This window comes from Cervus elaphus, chromosome 24 (genome assembly GCF_910594005.1).
Source record: "Cervus elaphus chromosome 24, mCerEla1.1, whole genome shotgun sequence".
Classification (NCBI taxonomy): domain Eukaryota; kingdom Metazoa; phylum Chordata; class Mammalia; order Artiodactyla; family Cervidae; genus Cervus; species Cervus elaphus.
In genome coordinates this window covers 35,101,527-35,126,923 of record NC_057838.1, presented here as the reverse complement: position 1 = coordinate 35,126,923, position 25,397 = coordinate 35,101,527, and the positions used below count along the sequence as shown (strand labels likewise).

The 25,397-nt window shown below is 44.2% G+C and overlaps 1 long non-coding RNA gene across 1 annotated transcript; it reads right to left on the bottom strand.

Moving 5' to 3' along the window:
* LOC122682674 lies at positions 1–20,013 on the bottom strand. The gene is made up of 3 exons (XR_006337481.1): positions 19,962–20,013; positions 12,560–12,562; positions 1–31 (listed from the first exon to the last, which is right to left on the bottom strand). It is a non-coding gene; the product is annotated as an uncharacterized LOC122682674 (long non-coding RNA).
* Positions 20,014–25,397: the final 5,384 nt, after the last annotated feature.

The window sequence follows — 25,397 nt, the reverse complement described above, 5'->3', positions numbered from 1 at the left end:
AGAGCCCGTGCTCTGCAACAAGAGAAGTCACCTCAGTGAGTAGCCTGTGCCCTCACGCTAGAGGGTGGCCCCCACTCGCCACAACTAGAGAAAACTCACACAGCAACGAAGACCCAGCGCAGCCAAAAATAAATGAGTACATAAAATTATTTTTAAAAAAAATCCTCCTCACTGCAGGAGTGTAAACTCAGTGGGAGAGGTCAGAGATCTGTGCCTCTTTCGTTTACTCCTGTGTCCCCAAAGCCTGACACCTAGTAAGTGCTCAAAAAATGTTTACAGAGTGAATGAATGAATGGCACCTTTAATGGAAGACACTGTTGACTGATCCAGCACCAATCCTCTCTTCTTCCCGACTAAGAACCCTCCTGTGGTTTGGGACGATGGTGTGCCCAGCCCCGTGGGGTCATGTCCCCTTCCCCATGATCTTCTGCAGCTCGTGGCAGCCAGGAGACACAACTCTGGCTGATGCAATGCAGAGAAAGTTGTCCTGGCAGCCAGGGAGAATGGTGAGAAGGGAAAGGTGTTCCTACATGATTAAAGAAAACTGTTTCATCCCTATACACTCCTGCAGGGATGAAGATTAAGGTCCATATTGGTTTGCCCAATAAAATGAGCCAAGTGAGTACAAACACCTAAGAGATTTTAAAGAGCATCATGAACTTCAGAAAAAGCACAGCTAGATTTACTTGTAGGCATATTCTGTTGTCATTTTTAACTGAAGGGATGAGGACGTCCCTGGTGGCCCAGTGGACAGGCATCTGCCTGCCAATGCAGGGAACACAGGTTCGATTCCTGGTGCAGGAAGATCCCACGTGTCACGGGGCAACTAGGCCTTTTCACCACAATGAGGAGTAGTCCCTGCTCACCGCTGTTAGAGAAACCCTGTGGTCAGCGACACAGACCTGGTACAACCAAAAAATTTCAAAAAATTAATAATTAGAAAAATTAAATTCACCAATAAATAAAAAAAATGTAGGGAGGAATCCATTACTTTTGGAGCTGCGTAAATCTTCCAATTCTTTACCTGTTATGCAAAAGCACATGTAGAGTGACAGGTTCACCTCACCCCCAGAGGCCCTTCGAGTGTTCTCGTATGACAGTTCCCTCTCCCGTTCTTAAGACAGAGGTCAAAAACTGGTGAACCCCAAGTGAGGATTCTATGGATGTGTTTGGTCTTTGCGGTATTTGGAGCTTTTGAATGAATTGGCACATGCAGTTATCGATTTCCTTTGAAAAATGGGAAGGTCTGGCAACTGTCGCTTAGATTCATGCATGGGAACAACTGTCTTAAACCCAAACTGGCAGCTGCCCCTTACCACGGGGTAGTCCATCTAAATGCAGGGAACACGGGTTCGATCCCTGGTCCAGGAAGACACCGCATGCTGCAGGGCAACTAAGAGACCCGGCAGACCCACCAGAGACCCCAGCCTGCCAGTATAGTGCCTGGCAGAGTCCGTCAGCACTGTGTTTGCAACCTGGCGTGTGAGCATCTACAGGGAGAGTGACCACACCCTGACCGGCCCAGGACAGCTGCGGTGGGGGTCCAGTGAACCAGGGCACCCACCGCCCCATTCCACTCCCCAAAGTGTGCCAGTCTGTACAACGAATCAATGGTCCAGAGGAGCTTGGAGCATCGTGCTGGGTCTACACAGCCTTCAACAACCCATGTGGAGAATGCATATTCAAGTTTAGCTGCCTTTGACAAGAAAGGGCTGAAATTAGGGATCTTGAATCCTTTGTGGCTCTGTGATTCATTCTTAAAGGGCATCGTTTTCATGAGTTTTTGGTTTTTTTTAAACTATTCTAGTTGTGCTGTGAGTAACTTAAGAAAAACAAAAAGTTTGGAATTAAAACCCTGGTAATTCTCATGTTCCTAATTTCCATTAACCACAAAGAGTTTGCAAAAGTGTCCAAGCAGAGAGATCTTTTTTCACTTGAGGAGGACTCTTTGAGTATCAGGGAGAGAAATACTCAGTCCTGGGATGCAGCTCTTCCTTCCTTCTCTTTCGAGTGCTGGGTCTAGCAACCATGGTCACAGGGTGTGCAGTTGGGCATCTGTTATCCTGTAAATCCCAGAGTTACCAGGGAATGAAAGATGGATCCTGTCTGCTTTATGCAGACCTAGAGGGGAGGGAGCGGGCATAAAATCAGATGGAGTAAGGATATTTCATGGCTCCTTCAAAATGTTGACAATTTTATTAACTACTCACCTTCATATCTCAGTAATATGGTGAACAATCTTGGATTCAAAGAAACACCTTTGTATACATCTTTCACTGCTATGGTAGTATTTCCAGGGACACCAGAGCCCATTCAAGTCTCAAGCATGTTGGATTATTCGCAAAAATGATTATGGGTGATGATACTCGGAGCTGCATTCACTGAGACTGCCTTCCATCCCATCCATCTCTGACTTGACAGGCAAAGGAGGGGTGATCTTGCAAGACAGTAAAACGTGGGGCAATTTATGGCTTTAAACTTGTTTACTGTTTGCACGACTCATCCAGGAGCCTTCCCCACTGCAGCATGCTGTCTCCACCGCAGTTAAAGGCACCTGGAGATCGGGGGAGATGAACGCAAGCAAGGAGCACGCAGTCCTAGGTTCTGGTCATCGCCCTGTTTCCAGCTGCCATCTAGGCTGGGTCATTTCAGCATCTTCTCCCTTGGCCTTCTATTCTTGGCCTTGCCTATTGTACAGGTAACGGCCAGGATGTGTGAAGTTTGGCCGTTCAAACAAAATCTCAGTGGTTTCACAAAAGCGTGCTTCTGGCCCCAGTCAGGCCTGTCCTGGGTTGGTGCTTCTCCGAGATGGACCCCCAGCCTGGTCTGCCTCTATCTTGTGGCCCCTCTTTCTATTGTACAGGTCAATAATCCCTGACTGCCATGGCAGAGAAAAATGCTTGCAGAATGAGCACTGCCTCTCAAATGCCCCTGCCTGCAGGTGACACCTGCCCCCGCCACACACAGTTCACTGGCAAAGTGAATCCACCTGTGACTTCAAAACACTCTGTCCTTTGGTTGCGTTAGGAACATCAGCCACACGATGGAACTAAATCAGAGTTTTTCATGTATGTCTGTAGATGTGTGTATGCGTGTTTGTATGTGCTTAGTCATTGAGTCATGTCCTACTCTCTCCAGACCCATGAACGGTAGCCACAAGGCTTTTCTGTCCAAAGGATTTTCTAGGCAAGAATACTGGTGCGGGTTGCCATTTCCTTTTCCAGGGGATCTTCCCAACCCAGGGATCGAACCTGAGTCTCCTGCGTCTCTGGCATTGGCAGGTGGATTCTTTACCAATGTCGTCACCTGGGAAGCCCGTGTATGCGTGTATGAATGTACATATGTTTACAAACACACAAACATACATACACATATTCAGAAATATATACACATATATGTTTCAGAATACTTTGCCCAGGTGCATAAATAAATAAATATAACAAATGAAAGCGGGACAGTTGAAGCTTATGCTTTTAGCTCTCATCATTCGTCTACACTTAAGGGGGACTGTGGTTTGACAATCCCTGGACAGTTCTAAAACACCGTGATGTGACCCAAGGCCAGGAATCAACTAACTCCATAAGCTACCAGCTCCAAAATAAGAGATCAGAACAATGACCAAAGCAGATGTAATGACAATAAAGTACCTCATAGCATCTGTACTATGTGAGAAAGTCAAGCAATTCATGAGGGACATGAAAAGAGAGGAAAAACCGATCAAATGAGGATCTAGATAAATATGATTTCAACAGTGTGGAGACGATCCAGGTCCCCAAATTCTAGTAAATAAATTCTTAGCTGCCACTGAATTCAGTTTATCATTCACACCAAAAAGCAGTGAAAAATTTGGGTGTTAATTGGGAAAGATATGTCATATAAAGTTATTAATGGATGCACTAGAAATGTGAACTTCAATGAAAGAAAAGTAGAATGGTGGATAAAAGAATCTAATAATGTGTTCGGTAGAGAAACTTAGTAACTGGAAAGCCAAGTAGATAGAAAAAGGCTAAGATGACTTGCAAGCCAGGGCCAGAGCTGAGAGCAGAGCTTGAAAGTGTTCAGAGACTAGAAGCATTCTAAGACTCCAGACTCTGAATCACTTGTCTTTCTTCAAACTCAGATTAACAAACATTTTCACTGCATCTCTGCCATGTGCAAGGTGATGTTACAGGAACCAGGGAAACTGACAGTACAAGAAAACCCACAGGAGTGCCTGTCCTCGGGGAGCTTAGTCCTACTGGGGGCAGAAGGATAATGAGCCACTTAAGAGACAAAAAGACGACTGCAATGTAACATCTGCTCTTGGCTGTGCTTTAGTTTGAAGGCTGAGGTGGGAGAACCGAGGACATAAACAGTCTGACAAAGTACCCAGTGCAGTGGCCACAGTACACATTCTTTTTCATGTAAACAATGATGGTTGTGGAAGGAGGGGACACATTTCAGCAAGCGCTGAAGGGATGTATCACTCACTCACTGTCCTTCACAAAAATTACTTACAGGGGTGTCCCTGGGGGTACAGGGAATAGGAATCTGCCTGCCGATGCGGGAAACACGGGTTCAATCCCTGTTGGGGGAAGATCCCACATGCCTCGGAGCAACTAAGCCCAGAATCCGCAATGACTGAGCCCCTGATCTACAGTGACTGCAGCCTACGTGCCCTAGAGCCTGTGCTCTGAGCAAGAGAAGCCTCTACAGTGAGGAGCCCGCGCGCTGTAGGGGAAGCCCCGACTCACTGCAGCTGGAGAGAGTCCGCGCACAGCAATGAAGACCCAGCACAGCCATAACTGATAAATAAATACATTTTTGAAAATTACTTATGGACTTAACATTAGCCATCCGAAAGCTTAATCAAAACTAAGGACCCAAGAAGAGGATGGAGTCATACACTGGGCTTGAGAATCCCTGCTATCCAAACAGAGACACACACAGCCCCTCTGAGTGGACCAGAGCTTGGGTCCAGGACTGCACTCTTGAGACGGCTGATGCTTTGTTATGAGTTTCCTGTGCTCCTGGGCTTCCTGGCAGCCAGACAGAGCACGTCCTCTAAGTCAGAGGACCTAGTTCTCGTTCTTTCACTCGCTGACCAGAAAGCACATATTAAATGCTTACGCTGAGTCCAGCTGATACACATGCTTTGCGCATATCCTTTCACTGAATTTACAGCAAACTTGAGAGGTAGGTGCTGTCATCTCTATTTTTTATGATCACAAGTCACTTTCTCTCTGTGAAGGGGGAGGGTCAAGGCTGATTTCCTGGGTCTTGCTGAGCTTTCATCTTCTATCACTCTGTGAATTCAGATCTTAGTTCACAGTATGGACCTTCACCTTTGTCCTATCTTCCTGTCCTTCCACTGCCTGGATATACCTCCAGGTTCCTCCTTTTCATATCGTTTAGAGCACTATTTGTGCTTCTTTAGACACTGCCCATCTTCCCTGCAGGCAGATTCTTTACTGTCTGAGCGACCAGGGGAGCCCAAGACAGAGGACCTGGAGAAGCGCATCTAAGTGGGGAGGTGAGGCACGGGTAATGGTTTCTCGGGAGCAGTGCTTCTTAGGGTGTGGCCTTGAGTCCACTGTAGGCGGCAGGGGTTTTCCTGGACGCCTTGTACATGGATCCCAGGGTCAAAGTCTTTTCTTTGGAGACAGCAGACACAAACCCATAGATTTTCATTTTGCTACCAACCAGGACTATTTATAAATACAATTTAAAAATAAGGGTAACTAAAGCTAAAATACCAGGCCATTGTAGACTTTGCACAAGGCTTTAACTTTCTATTCCATCAAGAAGTCTGGCAACCACCCAGCGCCTTGGCAGCATTGCAAAGCCTCTACTGAGAATGTGCGCGCAGGAGATGCAGGGGTTCCCAGGACTTTGCTGGGATGCAGTCCATGTTGCATGGACGGCATCTGTGCTGAGTCGGTCTTGGTCCTAGAGTGTTGCTCCTACTGATGCATGAATTAATGCAGTTGAGGAATTATGTTGGGATTTGCCTTTACTGATCATTATGTTGGCTGACTGAAGCATTTTCAGTTTTAGCCATCTTGGGGTTCTTTTCTTCTAGAAGGCCTGAACACATAGGATGGACAGAGGTAGGACTTTTACACTGTTGTAAGAAGTCAAGATCTAAAAAGTCAGAAAGCCACTGATGTACAATCCAGCCCAACATCTCTTGTGCTTTATCACACGGCTGTTATCCTGTGGGCAGGTGTCTCCTTGTGTTGGCCAAGACGCTTGGGCAGCAAAGTGATGGAGTTCCTTTAAATTTATGTCAGGTCTGTCTCTGGAAAAGCAGAGCATGTTGGGATTAGCCAGGCCCCCAGCAAAAGCTCTCGCTGTGCCAGGCTTGGGCTTAGAAGAAAGGAGTGGTGAAGCTCTTATTATTCTGAAACACTCAAGCATAAATTCTGCTGATGATGGTTTGGCCCAATGCCTTGGGTGGTGATGTAATCGATGAATACAAAAAGCAAAACTCTTTTCCTGTAACAGTATTTCCTACCTCACTCAGCTCAAGTGTCCCTAAATCCAAAAATCTTTCCTGATCTCGCCAAGCAACTATGGCATTTGCCACTTTATTTTGAAATTTTGTGCTTATTTGTCCCTTGGAGTGTGGAGTGTCTGCTAAGGACAGGGACCATGCCTCACTCATATCTGTGGGCCCCATGCTGGGATGGGGCTGATCAACTACTGCTGGGCTGGATTCAACTTGAAAAAGAACGTGACAGACAGAAAAGTCCAGCCTCTGTCTATCTAGTCATAGTCTATCCTGTAAGAGGGATGGCTCACAGAGAGACCCCAATGCAGTTTGCAGCAACGTGGATGGACCCAGAGATTATTATACTAAGTCAGGTAAGCCAGACAGAGAAACACCACGGGATTGTCGCTTATATGTAGAGTCTAAAAAGATGAGAATCAAATGAGCTTATTTACAAAACGGAAAGACTCACAGACACAGAAAACAAACTTATGGTTACATCAAAGGGGAAGGGGGAGAGGGATAAACTAGAGGAGTTCAGGATTAACATACATACACTAGTGTATAAAAACAGACAGCCAACAAGCAACTATTATACAACACAAGGGACTCCACTCAATACTCTGAATGACCTATAAGGGAAAACTATCTGAAAAAACTGGATGTATCTATATAGAGAGATATACACATACACACATATATATGAAAGTGTTCCTTGCTTAGTCGTATCCAACTCTCTGCAGCCCCACAGTCTGCAGCCCACCAGGCTCCTCTGTCCATGGAATTCTCGAGGCAAGAATGCTGGAGTGGGTAGCCATTCCCTTCTCCAGGGGATCTTCCTGACCCAGGGATCAAACCTGGGTCTCCTGCAGTGTAGGCAGATTCTTTACTGTCTGAGCTTCCAGGGAAGCCTGTGTGTGTGTGTGTGTGTGTGTGTGTGTGTGTATTCCTTAGAGGAGGAAATGGCAACCCACTCCAGTGCCTGGAAAATTCCATGGACAGAGGAGGCTGGCAAGCCACAGTACATGGGGCTTCAGAGAGTCAGATATGACTCAGCAACTAAACCACCACTATATATATCTGAATTACTTTGCTATACACCTGAAATTAATACAACAACTATCCTTCAATATTTTAAAAAGTAGTATAGGCCTCCAGACCCCAAGTCAGGACAAAGGAAAGGGGTAAACTCAAGTTTGGTTACAAAGCCTACACAGTATGGAAGTAGCAGAGTTGGAAATTCAAACCCAGGCCAGTTTGTTTTCAAAAAGAACTTAAGTCACTACAGCTGAAGGCAGGGTGAGACATTATCTGCCCAAAGCTGAGGCATGTCACGTGGGAGAATGGGCAGAGTAGAAAGGAGGCTGGTGTGGTGAAAGCCTTGGCAAATACAAGGGGCACTGAGTCCTGAGAAATAGGAGGAGAGCAAAGAGATTGAGCTGGGGATGGGGCATAGGCTGGGTACCATAATGGTCCTTCAAAGATGTCCACACCCAGTCTGTGGGACTTATGAGTATATTACATTATGTGGCAACAGAGACTTTGCAGATGTCTTAAACTAAGAATCTTGAGATGGAGAATCACCTGAGCCTCTTTGGGGGACTCAATATGATCACTAAGGGTCCTCATAAGAGGGATGCAGGAGGGTCAGAATCGGAGGAGGAGATGTGATGTGCCAGCCAGTGAACTCAGGGGCTTCTAGAAGCTGCAAAAGGAAAGGAAACAGTCTCCCCAGGGCCTCCAGAAGGATCACAGCCCTTCCACCACCTTGCTTTTAACTCACTGGGACTGATTTTGAACGTCTGACCTTCAGAAGAGTAAGGCGATAAATCTGTACCCTTGAAGGCACCGAGTTTGTGGCGGTCCATCGCAGTGAGGAGAGGAAACCAGTGCAGGGGGCACTGCTGACGAGTCAGACCTGAGGGCAGGCTGCACAGAGAGACAGCGTGAGGACCAGGCTGAGAAGGTCCTCCTTCCCCAGCGCCAGCTGTCCTGCCATCAGGTTTTCCCGTGCCCCCAGCATCCGGCTGCCAGGGGAGGGTCAGGTGGCGTGGGGACGGGGGACCAGGAGACACTGCTTAGGTGGCTGGGAGTGACTGCACAGCGCCTGAGAGTCAGAGGCTGCCCAGGGAGTCCTAGCTACTCCCTAATTCCACAAGACTGCGGCACAGGTTCATCTTTTAAACGAAGTCAGATTTTTAGCACACCCTACACTCCGTCTCAGAATAAACAAACAAGTTCTCATAGTTTTTCCAAACCTAGAGCTGATCAGCATGTAGAGGCAGAGTCCGAGGTACAGAAAGTGCCCTCGCTTGGGCTACAGGTACTTCAGCTGCATTCAAACAACCCTGAACAGCCAAGGAACAAGCCAGAGAGTTTTCCTATTGGTTATAGCTTTGGGAGCAGCTTGGGTCTAGGTTCCAAGTCTAGGAAAGACAAAGAAGGACTGTTGTCACCCAGTTACAGCCTGTGAAGGTACAGAAATCAAAGCACCAGTCAGTGAAAGTAATTTCAAACACATCAATAGAATGTGTGGTTTTTGACCACAGAGATAAGGATGCCTGAAAATACCAGCTAAAAAAAGATAAAGACTTAAAAAAAAAAAGTAAAGAAGGAAAGATATTGATGCCATCTGCCATATTTTTATGAGCTAATATGACCAGAAAATATCGATGACTGTAAAAGTTCCCTGAAGTCAGGACACCTGCTATTAATTTTCATGTCTCATTTACCATAATCCTGTATAGTTTTACAGTGAATCCCCTTTATTTTGGGATTTGAATATGAAGATAAAAATGAGTTAGAAGGATCTGAATTACATACTTATTCTACTTGGCATCTCCTGGCTGTATGACCTTGGGCAGGTGACTTCAACTCTCTTGCCTTTATGGTCTCACCTTTTCAGTGGGAGTAGTGAGTTCTCATCAAGGGGCTGTTGTGAGATGAGGTGTGAGGATCAGAACTGTCCTCTCTGCAACTAAATATCAGGCGGAAGGAAAACACCAAGGTCTCGCAGAGTAGCAGCTGTGATGTAGCATAGCTGACCCTTTACGCAAGTGGGCATGCGGTAAGTACACTCTTAGGTCAGCTACTTGAACTCCTAAAGGTTAGCTGCTCTGAACTATTACACATCTGAAGCCGAGATCCAAGCCCCTTGTTGGTCGTACCTTCCACACTCTTTGCCTTCACGTTCTCTTGACAAGTATTAAGCTCCTTTAGGACTTCCCTGGTGACCCAGATGGTAAAGAACCTGCCTGCAATGTGGGAGACCTGGGTTCGATCCCTGGGTTGGGAAGATTCCCTGAAGAAGTGCATGGCTACCCACACTCCAGTATTCTTGCCTAGAGAATCCCCATGGACAGAGGAGCCTGAGGGGTTGCAGTCCAAGGGGTCGCGAAGAGTCGGGCACGACTGAGCAACCTTCTCCTTCTTAGCTCTGACCTCACTCTTTTCCCGTTTGGGATGATGGCGCCAGACAGGAAAACCCGGCTCTGCTTGACAGCCGCCAATAGGGGGCGCTAGAGGGACCCTGCGGGGCTGGAAGAGGAGGTGTTAAGCCTTCCGGCGGCTTCCAGTCCCTACGGCAGGAAGCACTTCGTTGCAGCAGGGTGTCTGTTCTCACACCAGCAACCAGATCTAGTATGGAGCTTTCCCAGCACTCCCGAGAGCAGCCTTATCGTCCCTTCTCAGAGACCCAGCACCAGCTGGCTGCGTCTCCTCCTTAGAGACCCAAATTCCTGCTCAGCAGGCTGGGCCAAGGCCCCTTCTCTGGGCTTCTGAGTTTAATAGCGTCAACATTTCCCTTCTTCCCTCCAGTCCCTGGAGGCCTGTTTCCTGCAGCTGCTACACCAGGAGGCCTTAGTGTTTTCTTTTGGCCTTATATTTAGTCACAGAGACGACAGTTCTGTATGTAGCTAATAATCCTTTGTGTTAAACTCTCTCCTTCCTGGTCTGTTTCCTGACCAGACCCCAAGAGAAGCACTCTGGTGGGGTCTTTTGTAAGAAATTGTTACTTTGAATATAATCCAACTTATCAAGGAACCTGCAAAAAAAAAAAAGTTCAAAAGAAAAATAAGCAAAATATTTGAACACATACTTCACCAACAAGCCCACCAAATTTGAGAATGTCTTCAACTTTCTTAGTAACTTAGGAAAATGCAAATTAAAACTCTAAGATACCTACTAGACTGATTAATATTAAGTATACTGAAAATAGCAAATCTTGATGAGGATATGGAACATGGGGACTCTCCAACACTACAGGTAGGGATTTAAGCTGGTTCCAGTCACTTTTGTAAACTGTTGGAAGGGCTTCCATAATGCTCACATGGGTGACCCAGCTGTTATGTCATAGCGACAGCCCTAGTAGAGATGCATGCCTAAGATTAAAGACCTAAATGTAGGACTGGACGCTATAAAACTCTTAGAAGAAAACATAGGAAAAACACTCTTTGATATAAATCACAGCAAGAACTTTTTTGATCCATCTCCTACAGTAATGACAATAAAAACAAAAACAAATGGGACCTAATTAAACTTAAAAGCAAAGGAAATCATAAACAAGATGAAAAGATAACCTTCAGAATAGGAGAAAGTATTTGCAAATGAATCAACAGATGAAGGATTAATCTCCAAAATACACAAACAGCTCACGAAGCTTAATTAAAAAAAATAAAACACACAAACAACCCAATCACAAAATGGGAAGAAGACCCAAACAGACATTTTTCCCAAGAAGCCATACAAATGGCCAAGAGGCACATGAAAAGATGCTCAACATCACTAATTATTAGAGAAATGCAAATCCAAAGTACAATGAGGTATGACCTCACACCAGTCAGAATAGCCATCATCAAAAAATTTACAAATCACACATGCAGGAGAGGGTATGGAGAAAAGGAAACCCTCTTGCACTGCTGGTGGGAATGCAAATGGTACAGCTGCTGTGAAAAACAATATGGAGATTACTTAAAAATCTAAACATAGAACTACATACGACCCAGCAATCCCACTACTGGACACAGACCCTAAGAAAATCATAATTCAAAAAGCTACACCTACCCGAATGTTCCCTGCAGCACTATTTATAATAGCCCGAACATGGAAAAAACCTAAGGGTCCATCGACAGATGAGTGGATAAAGAAGACGTAACACATATATCAATGGACTGTAACCCAGCTATAAAAAGGACTGAAACTGGGTTATTTGTAGAGATGTGCGTGGACCTAAAGTCTGCCATACAGAGTGAAGTAAGTCAGAAAGAGAAAAACAAGTATCGAATGTTAATGCACGTATGTAGAATCAAGAAAAATGGTACAGATGAACCGAGTTCCAGGACAGGAACAGAGATGCCAACAGAGAACGGACACATGGGCATAGCAGGGGAAGGGGAGGGTGGGATGAATCGGGAGGTTGGGTTTGACATAAATACACTGCCATGTGTAAAACAGTTATTTCAGATAGTGCAAACGTGCTGTGTAGTGCAGCGCTCAGCCTGATGCTTGCCGATGACCTGGAGGGAGGGGTGGTGGGGTATGAAGGAGGTCCAGCAGGCAGGGGATGTGTGTATACACATCACTGACTCACCTCATTGAACAGCAAAAACTCACACAATACTGTAAGCAATTACACTCCAATAAAAAAGGAATGCTCATAGAAATGTTTTTGGTGATAATTCCCATCTGAAATCAACAGAAATATCCTCCAACCATAGAATGGATAAAGACACTCAGATCTGCTTATACAGGGTGATATCACACAGTAACAGATGATAAACTAGAGCTACAATACATAGAACATGAATAAATCCAATCCACTTCAATAAAAGATTAAAATATTTACAGCCTGAAGTTTCCTGTTTATACTGGATATTTATTTTGAAAAATCACCGGCTTATCCCTTACAACACTCTCCCTTGCTTTAGAGCCTCATCTCTAGATTGGGTTTCTTGGAATCCTCTGAAAATCTAGAAGGCAGAACATAGCTGTTATAACCATTGGCTATGGTGCCAGATATTGCCTACTATGAGAAAAACTATTTCAAGGCAGAGCTTTACTTGATTTTTGAATCTCCAGGACTGAGCACACTGTCTGACTCAAGGAAGCGCTCAGGAAATATCTCCTGAATGGATCCTGGGGGATTTTTGCCCAGAATGTCTCATTACTGTTTTCGCTACTCCAATATAGTACCTTGCATTGGGAAGGCATCCAAACATATTTACTGAGTGTCTAAACTGAATTTTAAAATACAATTATATTTGTTAAAACCACATGATGCCTCACTGGAAATTTAATTTCAAATTCTTTTGAACTATTTGATGAATTGCCATCAATTTCCTAGGTAACATATATCACTACCCAAATACCTTTTCTGCTTTGTTGTGCTTTTTCATTCCTAAAGTTTTTAGATACCCAAGAAGCTATTATTTGATTTTCTATTTTCTAGAAGTTGTGAGTTGATATTACAGAGGTGGTATGCTATGATAAAAATATTAGTGGCCCGTCCAGTTCAACCACAGACCAGCTGGTTGATTCTGGACAGTCCTGTGCACGCCGCTCGCCCTTAGGCTGAAAGTGAAAGTATTAGTAGCTCAGTCACATTCGACTCTTTGCAACCCCATGGACTGCAGCCCACCAGGCTCCTTTGTCCATGGGGATTCTCCAGGCAAGAATACTAGAATAGGTAGGCATTCCCTTCTCCAGGGGATCTACCTTACCCAGGGATCGAACTCAGGTCTCCTACATTGCAGGCAGATTCTTTATCATCTGAGCCAAAAATGAAGAGGCTGGAATTCTTAAGGACAGAAAATATGTGCTCTGCCAGTGACTCTTCTTTCTTCCCACCCATGGCAGACATGCTAATCAATCACATTACACTCATCTATTGAGTCTAAGTAACGAAAAAATTCTTCTCAGCATGGCACACCAGAGGCATACCAATCGACTCTAGTTGGCAACTATACAAAACTTAGTTATTAACCCTCTACTGAATGACATAAAGTTCCATTGATTCCCAAACTTCTATAGTCCATGATCTATAAAAAGTTATATTCTCTGCAGTGACTCCAAGGCACTGCATAATTTTAAAGTGCATTCAGAACTATCACAGAAAGATTACATTTTATTACTCACCGTTTCCAAGTTAAGAGTATTTTACTGCGTTATCAATCTTTGCAAATGGAGAATCCAGGTCCAGGGCTCACTGAACATGACTCTTCTCACATATGCATTGGATTTCTAGGATGAGATCCGAAACTGGCACAGGGACACCTATCGAGTATCAAAATAGAAAGCAGATACTCCAAATCTGAAACCCCCTGGTCCCTTAAGCATTAACAGTAAAGTGAATTCTCCTAAAATGGTAGCACTTGACAGGTAAGCAACTTGTGTGCCTCTTCATTAAAGCATGAATTTAGAGAAATCAGGAATAATGATCTCAGCAATCTGAGCAGAGGCCTGAGGTCTGAAGTGTTAGAATATTACCTTCCAATTAGGTTTCACATCAAATCCCAGGTTGCCTAATGGCTCTGGATGGATGTCTTTATCTATTGTTCAGCATATTAAGCTGAGTGTCGGGGTAACTGCCGGATAACAGTCCTGTCCGCATGGTGCTACTTGGATGAGAGGAGCATGAGGACTCTGTGGTTTTCCCAAACACCGTGCTGATTAGAGCAAGAGATCCCTGGCCAGTAATTATGCTTCTGCCCCATCTCCCTCAAGAAGCTGTGTCCTCAGCTTCTTGGACATTCTAGAGGTGGAATGTCTTCTATTAATTCACCAAGGAGTTGGGATTACAAGTCTGGTTTTTCCCCTCTAGCAGAGTACATGAATTCTGACCCTAAGAGGCACAGTTTTCAGGCCGACAGGGTAATACATGGGCTGAAACTAAAAATACTTTTCATGATGCTTCAAGGGTCTTCACTCACAGGACAGCACCATAAGTTCCAGTGAGCAGAGGACACGAGCAAGTGCCTGGTGGTGGATGAATGGAGCTGAAACGCTGCCTCTGCCTCCAGGATGCAGCCCCTAACCTCTGGGGCCTATTTCCATTTATATGATTCTAGGGGTAAACTGCCTCTAACATTCTCAATGGTGACCACCATGTTAAGGGATCAAACAAACTAGTGATGATATCCACATTTCCCAGATAGTTTAGGACAAAGTGTGCTGTAGACCACGTTTAAGCAGAGATTCTATTTATTATTTGGAGACGTGTTGGCCTGCTGTGTGCCAGTTCAGATACGCCATCTACCTTCCCTTCCGTCGGTGCCTCCTCAAATTGGGGTCAGTTTCCTGGTGTGGGAAGCCGGACCTCTGAAGCTGCTGCACCCGCTGGTTTGCAAGTTACTTCACAGTTCTGTACGTCTGAAGTCCCACTCGGTCTGACTGGCTGAAATCAAGGCCAGAGGAACATCGGCAGGGCTGCAGTCCTCCCAGGCAATGCGGATTCTAAGATACCACGATGGAAGTTTACTTTTCAACCCTGCTTTCTTCTCAATGATGGGAACTTCTTTTTTCTTCTCAATGAGGACTTTCTCCTGTAGCAGAAAGGACTTCAGGTTTTGTTTGGGGACAGTTCCTGTTCCGTGGAGTGTCAGTTTAGTTACCTGCGGAATGAAGGCGGCGGCCTGGGAGATGGACAGTCCCCTCCTGCTCTGTGATTTCACGCCTATCTGGATGCTGCTTTTGATTCCAGGTTTCTCACACCAGATCAATTACCTTTATGCTCCAGAGTTACACGACAGATGCTACTTGCCTCCGAAGGTTCTTTCACTATTTACACTGGGTATAAACCTGTGCAACTGGCTGAGCCTCAGTGGCATTTGTTATGAACTATACAGTGTGTTTTTAAACCATCCAATAGTTTTCCTAAAGTTGCTGAAAAATTATTCTGGCTGAATATATGTGTGTATTTATATACATAAATAGGGCAGCTTAAATGGTACAAATGTATTACTTTACAGTTCTATAAGTCCTGCTCGGTCTGACTGGGCTGAAATCGAGGCCAGAGGAACATTGGTAGGGTCGCAGCCCTCCCTAGACACTTCAGAGAAGACTCTTTGGTCACCTCTCCCAGCTTGTGAAGGCAGCACATGCTCCCTGGCTGCTGGTCCCCTTCCTCCATCTTCAAACCACTAATGACCTCTCTGACCCTCTTTCCATCATCACATCTCTCTCTGATCACAGTCAGGAAGGGTTCTCTGATTTTGAGGACCAATGAGTAGACCAAGCCCACCTACATGATCCCTGCTAACCTCCCCACCTCAAAGTCCTTAATCTAATAACATTTGCAAAATCCTTTTTATCCACATAAGGTAGCACATTCACAGGTTAGGGATCAAACACAAACATCTTTGGTGGGGGGCACTGTTCTGCCTCCCTCAATATATGTAAGGGAGGCCTTCAGGAAAGTCTTATTATTATTATTATTTTTTTTTTTTGCTGTCAAGGATGAGGCATTGGGGTTGGGGGGTAAATCTAAACCCTCAAAGTGATTCTAAAAAACACGTACAGCCTACAGGAGATCATTTGGTTAAATATCTCACTTTACTGACAAAGAAACTGGAGCCCAGACAGGGGTGTGACTTGCTCAAAGTCACAGGATTACAGAGGAGGGGCTGCCGGTGGGGTCCAGCCCTCCTGGGGTACAAAGCCAACCCTTTTTGTACCACTCCACGTGGCCCTTCTGGATTCACATTGCGAAGAAGCATTTTAAAATAAAAATAAAACCACTGATGAGAAGCTTTGTTCTACTTGGAAGAAGAGTTTTGAATGAGAAGAGGAATTTGTTAAAAAGTTTGTAATGAAATGTCAAGATGGTTTGCCATTTTACAAAAATATCATTTTTAATCCCAAGTGACAAAACTACTCTGTTGCTAAAGAGAGATGATATTTAAATAAAGGTCAAATAAAATCAGGGGGCGAATACAACACATGATGTATCAGAATATTTAGGATAAATTCAGAGAATCTGTGGGGACCTTGACAATTTTACCATTCTCTTTTCTACTCTTGTTCACCCTGTCTTTAAATTCCTGAATCTATGTAATCTTTCAGCATTCCATCCAGCATTCCACCCACCCATCATTCCCACCTACAAGCTGTCCATTGCATACCAACCATGGGAGAAAAAAGAGCCAACCAGAGCACATCCCCTCCCCTAAATACAACCAAGACTTCACTACTACGGTGGTTAATCCCTCTGCACCCCATTTTCCTTTGCAAGGTTCTTGATCTCTCAGTAAAGTGAACAATCCCCCTAGAAGAATCTCTGGGAACCCACAAGATTGCTGTCTAAATTGAATGAACTCAATTGCACATAAAATCTGCAGAGTGTCCACCTCAAACCCATGTGCAATTCAGTTATCTGTCCACCATTTCTTCTGCTGTCTGAGTAGGTTTTACATGATTAGAATATGTGTCAGGAAACACTTGGCATTTGTCAGAAGTCAAAGTACAAACGTGGCACTGTGATTGAAATTGAATCCTTGTTGTTATGTGACTAAGTTCATGTCCAAGAAAGCAGAGGTGAGCACTTTGCTCCCAGTGCGCTGACATCAGCAAGCTTGGCGACTTATGAAGCTCCCAGTGGTGGGGCCTACTTAAATCAGTTACATGAACGTCAATTCATAACCCAGAGGAGTTTGGCAAACATCAAAATGTGAATTTCTAAATTGTTCTTTGAGTTGATTGGTGATTCTGAAAGGCACCTGTTTAGTCCTAAAGACCCCAGCCTAAATAAGGAGACTTTTCAAAACTGATGTCACCCCACTGAAAAATGAATGCATGCTAGTGGTTTTACTGTCAGAAGCATGGCCTCAAAAACTGCAGTTTCTAAAACTACCAGGGATATATCCAAACCAGTTTGACTGAATTTTTTGAAAAAATGTTAGTCCACACCACTCAGAGAGATTACTCTAATTTTATTGTTCATATAACTGCTTTTAAATTTTTTTCACATATTATAAAGTATTTTAAATTCAATTAAATTCATTGGACAAATATTTATATTGAGTGTCTACTATACACATGGGGGACACCACGGGGAAAAACACAAAAGCAATCTCTACTCTTGTGAAAGTTACTTCATTTAAAAAGCAATGCTGGAGGAAAGAAGCAAATAAAATAACAAAAGGTTATTTTAAAAATCTGAAAAAAATAATAAGGGGCTGAAGTAGAGAAGGATAAGGATTTCGGGGAACCCCCTTCAGCGTGGGTATAAAATGAAACCCTTTACAACTGCCATCACAGACTTGGAAATTTCTCAAGCTTTGTTTATGAGTAAGAATCTGGTAAGAGTTTTGTATCTACTAAGTTTTAACTGCCCTTCATTTTATAACAAATATTCCACTACAAACATCTAGTTAATTTTTACTTTGAATCCTAGTTAATATTCACGGCATCAGAACTGGTATTTAATTTAATGACTGAAGGTGATGAGAAATCATGATATTGTTCTGTGCTTAGTCACTCAGTCGTGTCCGACTGTGAGACCCCAGGGACTGTAGCCTCCAGGCTCCTCTGTCCATGGGGATTCTCCAGGCAAGAATACTGGAGTGGGTTGCCATGCCCTCCTCCAGGGGATCTTCCCAACCCAGGGATCAAACCCAGGTCTCTTGCACAGCAGGCGGATTTTTTACCATCTGAGCCACCAAGGAAGCCCAAGTATTTTTCAAATTTGATTTTCATTTTTCATTTTTTAAGCCAAGTGCACATATATCCAATCACCACCAGATGGTGTAGTTGACATTTACAGAGAGTGCATGGAGGGAAACTGGATCTCTCTCTTACACACTCACACAGCCTCTCTCTTTCTAATAATGAATAAAGAAACAAAAGCAGATGGGAAAAGAAGACATTAAAAATGCTCATCTAATTTTTTTTAAATAAAAAAATGTCCCCTATCTTTGTGAAAATTAATAAGTGGGTTGGTAGCCCCTCTTCGGAGGAGGTCTAACTCTATATACTGATGCTAATAATTTGAATTCATCAGTTTCCAAAACATATTTACCACTAGAATAACCTTATTCCCTCTCACAAGAGAAAAAAAAAGAATAGAGAAAATAAAAACCAAGAAAATATTCTCTTGGTTATTTTTAAAGCCCCACATTTTAATGTGTTAGACCATGGTGACAAATTTCTACATTTTTCTCCTGCTTCTTTGATGGATCTCCATTCCCCTCCTTGTCCTGCCCCACCTACATCTCTATACACATTCCTGTTTAAGTCATCATCATTTTCATCTTATGGGTTAAAGGAAAGGAAATCCTGCCCTTCATCTTCAGCAAGCTCTTGTATATTTTCATTCTTAGAAATAAATTTCAAGAACCCCTGGGTTGGCTTTATATTTCAGCATCTGGATTTTCACAATTATTCTCATAATAACCCCTCCCTTTTGTTCTGGCAGTTCCTCATTCCCCTCCACCTCCTCCAGCAACTGGCTTCATAAACCTCAGGTCCCCTATTGATTTTCTAATATTCGTATCTCTGCCTTCAAAGTATTTTTATTTCTATAGGACTATAATGATTTCTTATATCTACTCTTGCTTTGGACACACCTTGGATAAATTGCAGTTTCATTCTGCTCCGGCGTTAGAGCCAATAACTCGATCCTCATGTTTTGCTAACTGATTCTCCTCACAGTGTGGAGCCTTAATGAAAATGAGAGCTGGTCAGATTCACCTTGTTTCAGTCAAGTTTCTTTGTTTTGGGTGAAAGCAGCTCATACTTTTTATGTGTCTCGGAGATGCTACCTGACTAGCATGAAATCAGGGGTCTGGGCTGCTAGTCCTTACTTCCACACATTAATCACGTGACCTTGTGTGTGACCTCTTTCCGCCTCAGAGTTCCCTGTAAAATGAGATCCTTGGAAACATGCTCTCGCAGGCCTCTTCTGATTCTATCATTTTCTAATTCTGTAAATCAGTGGCTTGATACTTTACCAACCTCCTCTAAGGTGTTTGTTGACTTGTAACTAATACCCGCAAGCCTGCTCTGCTGCAGTGGGGATGGGGTAGTAAAAAGGAAAAGGGAATAAGCGGGCGTGGAGCAATGCTCTCCACTGCCCTTTCCTCCAATTCCTGTCTCCTCTGCACGAATATCCCAGTGATGATAAAACTGGATTAAAACCTCACCTACTTAAAAGGGGACTTAACTGGATTTCATAAGCCATCTTAAATCCTATGCAGTGCAGAGAATAACTATGACAAATACATGATGCCATTAAATCTGATAGAAATTTCACCTTTAAAAACCTTAAAGGCCTCTCTCCTTGACAAAGAGTAAAGAAGGGCTTCCCTGGTGGCTCAGTGGTAAAGAATCTGCCTGTCAATGCAGGAGACATGGGTTCAAGCCCTGATCCAGGAAGATCCCACAGGCAACTAAGCCTGTGCGCCCAAACTACTGAGCCTGTGCAGTCGAGCCTGGGAACGGCAGCTACCGAAGCCTGTGCATTGTACAGCCTGTTCTCCAAAACAAGAGAAGCCACCACAATGAGAAGCCCGCACACCGCAAATGGAGAGCAGCCCTTGCTCATTGCAACTGGAGAAGAGTCCATGCAGCAACGAAGACCCAGCATAAGGGAAAATCAGAATAATAAAATTAGAGAAAACATAGAGGAAAGGAAAGACAGCTGCTCCCAGGAGCACGGGCAGTGAGTCCGTTCCCTACATCATCCCCCAGGCGAGTGGTTCTCAAACTCCAGGGATGCTCAGGATCAGCCTAAGGGCCCGTAAAATACTGACTGCTGAGCTCCACTTCCCTCAAGTGTCTGACTGTCCAAGTCTGAGGTGGGCTTAAGAACGTTCTTTTCTATCAAGTTCCTCGGTGCTGCTGACGCTCCAAGGCCAGGAAGCACACTCAGGGAACCACTGGTCCAAGCAGAGCAGACAGCTGCCGCACACTCACCGCTCAGGCTGCTTGCTACCTGCTTAGGACTGCGGGGCAGAATAACGGGCCCCAAACGTGTCTACAGGCCAATCCGCACAGCCTATCCATTCATTACCTTACACGGCAAAAACAGACTTTGTAGGTGTAATTGGTTTAAGGATCTCGAGATGACAGGTTATCCAAGATTTATCTGGGGGGACTTTATCTAATCACAAGCATATTTCTAAGTGGAAGGCAAGAAGGTCAAAGGGAGAAAGAAAAAGAGATACGACAACAAAAGGAAAGGTTAAACCAATGTGCTTTAAAAATGGAGGAAAGAGGCCACAGGCCGAGGAAAGCAAGCAGAATGTAGGAGGAGGGAAAGGTGAGGAAACAGATTCTCCCATCTGGCTGTTCCCCTCTAGTCTTTATTATATCCTCTACAGTAAAGCAGTGAACTCTGTTCTTCTGAGTTACGTGAGCCATTCTAGCAAATTATCAACCAACGGGTTGCAGGAACCCAGATTTACAGCTGGTTGGTCAGCGCACAGGTGATAAGCTGAGACATGCGGCTGACATGGGAAGCGGGGCAGTCGTGGAGGTCCGGACATTTAACCCGGGGGAGCCGTCCCAAAGCCAGGTCGTCGGTGTCACAACGGGACTCAAGTGCAGGACACCCTGCGCGGTCAGAGAACTGGCTGGTGTGAGAAAAAGCTGACACACGAGGTCACAGAAGCGTTCTGCGGGAATAGTAGAGGAGAAACAGAGTTTTTCTATCTGACTGTCTCACTTTAATAGATTTGGGAAATTCCACCGCCTTTGCAGAAATAGGGAAAAGGCCAGGCCTGGCATGAGAATGAACTTGGAGTCTGTCTTGCCTGTGGCCCCAGGCATCTCCGAGTATCTGTTTTCAAAAAGACAGGCCAAACGTCTGCTCAGGGGCTAATTTGCAAGACTACCTGTCTTAAATACCATCCAGCGGTGTCTGATTTACAGAATCAGAAGCACTTAATATATATTTTCTAAATCATTCACTATTATATCCCTATCAGTGATGGACTTAAGAGGAAAAGCATTTGTATTTAGTGTCCCTTAAATCTTACGCCTGTTTTAAGGACCAATGAGTGGGAAATTTCTATTAAATCCCTGATTCTTCAGAGTTCATGAAACACACATATTTATATTCTGTCAGAACAGAAAGCTTAAGGAATTCCCCTACTCCATTTTCAGGGCAAAGGAATCATCAGACATTTACAATTTAAGCTGGACTCTCTTCCGGATGCATCACAGTCATTCAAGTGCCAGGGTTCAATATTGAAACAAAATAAAATGAACTATCTGCAGCCAAACACGTACGCCCACCAAGCAGCAAATATATCTCCCAAATCAGACTGCATTTCCGGTCTGCATTTCCTTCTTCCTTCCTGCAGAACCCTGTGCTTAGGGAGCTACAATTTTTCACTTTCCAATATGTACTGGAAACTGTATTTCACTAGTAGCCGCTAGTCAAATACAGCTATTTAAATATGTTATTTAAAATTAAATAAAATTAAACATTCAACTCCTCAGTAGCACTAACTGTACTTAAAGTGCTCAGTAGCCACATGTGGCCAGTGGCTTCCATACTGGTCACTGCGGATATAACTCGTGTCCATCACCACAGTAACTTCAACTGGACAGAGTTACTCTGTGGTACCAGGTGCAGACTGCTCACGGAAAATGGGAAGGATTCCTTCTTTCATATGATTTGATTCCAAGAATTTTAGGGCGAGAAGAAACACTGGAGTTGACCTAGTTCCTTAATGGCAATGTTGGCAATAGTTTAGTTTTATAGCATCTGGGACTGAGGTTGGTTGATAAATGTTTGCTGAGGCACTGCATGAAGGATTTAGAGTTTATGGTGTGTTCATTTACATAGCATCTCACTTGATCCTTACCAAAACTTTGGGATGCTCTAGGCTGCTGATTCCAGTTTCAAGATGAAGACATTGAAGACTATACAATTTGGCTGGTACCAAACCAGAAAAAAGAAAAGATCAATGGAAAACCATGTTTCTTAATCAAAATGTAGGAAGGGACCTGAGATGCAGAACAGACTGGTTCTGTTACATTTTCAAGCACACAGAGCAGTTGATAACAGATCTAGGACTGAAATCTGAGTCTCCTGAAAGTGAGTCCAGTGTTTCTCTACTTTACCACAATACCACGTGTAACTTGAAAACATATTTCTTATTTCTCTCTGCCAGAATTCTTCGTACCTAGTTCCCAGTCTCTTTGACACTGAATTTGTGTCTTTGGTAATAATCTTCCAGACAGTGCCTTCAAATTATTGGTACATTAACAATAACAGTGTTTATTACTGTATGTTACCATATGACAACCTCTAAACACTTTACATTAATAACTTCATTGAATCACTTTCAGAGCCCTATCAGGTAGATTCTGTTACTGTCCTGTTTCAAGGGTGGATTAACTGAGACATGGCGGTCTGGGTAATTTATTAGTGATGTAAACCCCTGTGATCTGATTCCAGAGACTAAGGAAGGGAACCTTACTGGATGAAGAGAAATATCCCTGTGGGGCAGGTGGAGGGTCCTAGAGCAGAATCACTGAGAAACATACAAAAGAACCCAACTAGGGGGAAAAATGTGCCAAAAAGAAAGAGATTTAAACATCCTCCGAGTGCAGAGGGTCGTGATGCCAAATCGTGGCAGCATCAGTCCCATGAGAATGAGGCCTTTTCACCTGCTTGTCACCACCTGGTCCTGGCCTGGAGTGTAAGCCAGCTGATGAGGACCAGGAGACCAAGAAGGAAAGCAGTGGGCTCCCACCATCTCCTCCAGCTTCAGCAAAACTAAAAGGCCATGGCAGTACTGAGCAAGGCCCTGAGACTCTTTACTATCAGGTAAGAGTTTAGACTTTTAGATTCTTGTGCCAGAAAAATTTTAATTCCTTGATTTGAGATTGTTTTCAGAATTAAAAGTCATAGGGAGATTTTATAATTAGCTGAGCATGACCCTTGAATGCTCTAAGATTCCACCAAGATTTCATCCAAGTGGTGAATCTGAACATATAATGGGAGACAACGAAGTTATCTTCTGCCTGCATGATACTGAGCCCAGCTATGCAAGAAAAGGGTTACAGAAGTTAAAAGACTAAGTGTGCTACCATCCAGGCTTTAGGGCTTCCTAATTTTATCCATATCTCTACTCAGCTGAATTTACCAGCTCTCAGACTAGAGGCTGGGCTATTTTAAAAGCCTGAGGGAAAAATCTTGAACAATCTATGCTGCCCAACTTCCCCCAGGAATAGTAGTGAGGAAACGGACTTCTCCCAGTGAAAATGTAGGGAGAGGAGATCGCTGATGCTCCAGTGACTAAGAATCCCCCTGCCAATGCGGGGCATGAGGGTTCAAATCCTGGTCCGAGAAGACCCCACACGCCAAGGAGCAACTCAGCCCACATGCCACAGCTACTGAAATCTTCGTGCCGTAGAGCCCACGCTCCGCAGCAAGAGAAGCTACCACAGAGAGGAGCCGACGCACACTGAGGGAACAGCCGCCACTCGCTGCAAGCAGAGAAAGTCTGTGCAGCAACGAAGACCCAGCACAGCCACAAGTAAATAAACAAAATTTAAACAGAAAGAGAACGTGGGGGGCGAGCGCGTGAGGGCCTGGTGCCTCGGCCAGACCCCGGTGAGACGCTGCTCTGCCAGGCGACGGCCGCCTTTCACAACGCACCAAACCCACGAGGCGCAGAAGGGCTCTCCTGCTTCAGGTGTTTTGAGACCCGGCTCCTGAAGCAGCAACCTCATGTACCAAGTCACTGGTGAGTGCATATCCATCTGTAGGCTGAGAACAATACATTGTATCAGGTATTAAAAGAAAGACAAGAGCTGTGGGCAACAGGAACGCCATTCACTGATGGTGGAAGTGCAGAGTGGTACCGCTTGGTGATTTCTTACAAAACCAAACGTAACTACAATCCAGCAGTCTCATTCCTTGTTATTTAGTCAAAGCAGCTGAAAATCCACATGCACACAAGAACCTGCACCAGATGTGTATGAGAACATCTTTCTTCATAATTGCCAGACCTGGAAGGAACCAAGATGTCCTTTGGTAGGCGGATAGATAAATACTGGCATACTCAGGCCATGGAATGTTATTCAGCACTAAAAAATAAGCAGTCAAGCCATGAGAAGACACACAGGAAAGTTTAATCCTTATTACTAAGCTAAAGAAGCCAATCTGAGAAGGCAACATACTGATTCCAACCACTTGAGAAGGTAAAGATATGGAGAAGGTAAAAGGATCAGTGGTTGCCAGGGGCTGGGGGCACAGAGTGAAAACGTCATACAAGTGTCTAGACCCATAAAATGAACACACCTGCACCAAGACTGACTAACGAAACCAGGGACTAATGATGAGTCAGTGTAGGCGAACTGATTGGAATAAATACGCTGTTTTGGTTTGCAGTGTTGACAGTGGGGAAGGCTGTGTGGGGACTGGGTGTAGGAGAACTCTGTACTTTCCACTCAATTCCACTGTGAACCTAAAACTGCTCTAAAAACTAAACTCTACAAAAACACATTTTTAAAAAGCCAAAAGAAGAGCAAGAGATAAAAGAGCAGCCCAGGATTTAACCTGCCTGTCTCCTCTCTACATCTGGCCGTCTCTCTCTGGCTTTTGCATCACTTGATCATTATGGAGGACAGAAGCTGGTAACAGCTCCAAGCTGTTCAGTGTCTGCCTGTGTCCCCCACCAACCCCCAGAGTCTCTCTCCCACCATTCTGCTCCCATAGGGAGAGAATTCTCTCTCCTCTAGGGAGAGAAATGGACTAACTAAAAAAATGTAAAGCAGAGATGGAAAACTGGCGGCCTAAAAATAGGCCAAATTCTACCTGTAGATGTATTGTGTTGGCCAACATTTTCTTTTCTTTTTTTTCTTAACCACTTGCTACAATTACATTAATTTCACATTAATGAGTTTCACATAAAAAAGGTCCATGTTTGGCCTTTTCCTTAAAAAAAAAAAAAAGAAACACCAAAACTAGTAACAG